This window comes from Chaetodon trifascialis, chromosome 7, assembly GCF_039877785.1.
Source record: "Chaetodon trifascialis isolate fChaTrf1 chromosome 7, fChaTrf1.hap1, whole genome shotgun sequence".
Lineage (NCBI taxonomy): Eukaryota > Metazoa > Chordata > Actinopteri > Chaetodontiformes > Chaetodontidae > Chaetodon > Chaetodon trifascialis.
Window position 1 is genome coordinate 30,752,214 of NC_092062.1, and position 1,720 is coordinate 30,753,933.

Sequence of the window (1,720 nt, forward strand, 5' to 3'; positions counted from 1 at the left end):
TTATGGACCAGATCAGCAGATCGATCACATTAAACAAGAAGAAAAGCTGAAATCAGATAAAACATCAAAGTAATGAGATTTATATCAAAGTCGAGATCCAGAGAAAAAGTTGAAAGACTCACGATTGAAGACGAGCAGCTACTCTTCATCGTGTTGCGTTCAGGTTTGGTCGTTTTCTCTCGAAATCCCTCAAAGTGGTTTTCTGTCCCAGTCAAACAGATTCACAGCCGACAGCAGAGCTGAACGAAGAGCCTCGCTGCTCGCCGCTCGGCCTCTGTGTCGTCCTCTGGTTCCTGGTCTGTGGAGGGTCTTGGCCCCTCAGTCCTGGTTTTGGTCCGCCCCCCCCCCCCGCCCCCCTCTGCCGTCTCTAAACACTAACAAAGGCTCAGAGAGCTGCTCAGTGAGGCGTGGAGGGGCCCTGCTTCAGGCTTAAAGGGCCAACAGCTGAACTGTGCTGGACACACACACACATTGTTCAGCACACACACTCTGATCTGAAGCTCAGAGCTCAGGTGGAACCGGCTGGAACAGGTGAAAACCACCAGCTCTGAGGTCGTGACCTTCAGGTGAAACTTTCCAGCAGACGAGCTCTTCATGAAGCGCCCTGTGTGTCGCCGCTGCCCCCTGCTGTCCGTCTGCTGGAACTGCGGCTTGGACCACCTCAAACATGAGCGTCAGTTGATGGTCAGGCCTGCTCAGAGCAGCTGACCTCATCCTCAGGCAGGCGAAAGCTGATTGGCTGGAGGATCTAACGGAGGAAGTGGACCAGCCAGCCGTTTCCTGAACAGATGAAATGATTTGACTTGTTGAGTTTTCACAGTTTGTCTGTTGAAGGACTCCAGAGGTCCAGAGTTTGACCAGCTGGCCTCAATGTGGACGAAGACAGACCAGGTAGCGAGGACGAAGGTCTCGGCTCAGAGGGTCTAACACGGCTGAGAGTCACTGAGTTCCACTTCATGGTTTTAAGATTTTTTTAAAGGTCAGATTTGGACCAGAACCACGCTGAGATGTTCAGAGACCACATCAGTCCCTCACCTCTGGTGCTTCTGTCATTCTATTCTATTCTATTCTATTCTGTTCTATTCTGTTCTATTCTGTTCTATTCTATTCTATTCTGTTCTATTCTATTCTGTTCTATTCTGTTCTATCAGATCAATTATGAACAATGAGGTCAATTTATGATCAGTGTGAGATCTTCAGTTCTTCATCATGACTGTGTGTGTGTGTGTGTGTGGTTGTGTATCTGTGTGTGTGTGTGTGTGTGTGTGTGTGTGTGTGTGTGGTTGTGTATCTGTGTGTGTGTGTGTGTGTGTGTGTGTGTGTGTGTGTGTGTATCTGTGTGTGTGGTTGTGGTTGTGTATCTGTGTGTGTGTGTGTGTGGTTGTGGTTGTGTATCTCTGTGTGTGTGTGTGTGTGTGGTTGTGTATCTGTGTGTGTGTGTGTGTGTGTATCTGTGTGTGTGGTTGTGGTTGTGTATCTGTGTGTGTGTGTGTGTGTGTGTGTGTGTGTGTGTGTGTGTGTGTGTGTGGTTGTGGTTGTGTATCTGTGTGTGTGTGTGTGTGTGTGTGTGTGTGTGTGTGTGGTTGTGTATCTGTGTGTGTGTGTGTGTGTGTGTGTGTGTGTGGTTGTGGTTGTGTATCTGTGTGTGTGTGTGTGTGTGTGTGGTTGTGTATCTGTGTGTGTGTGTGTGTGTGTATCTGTGTGTGTGGTTGTGGTTGTG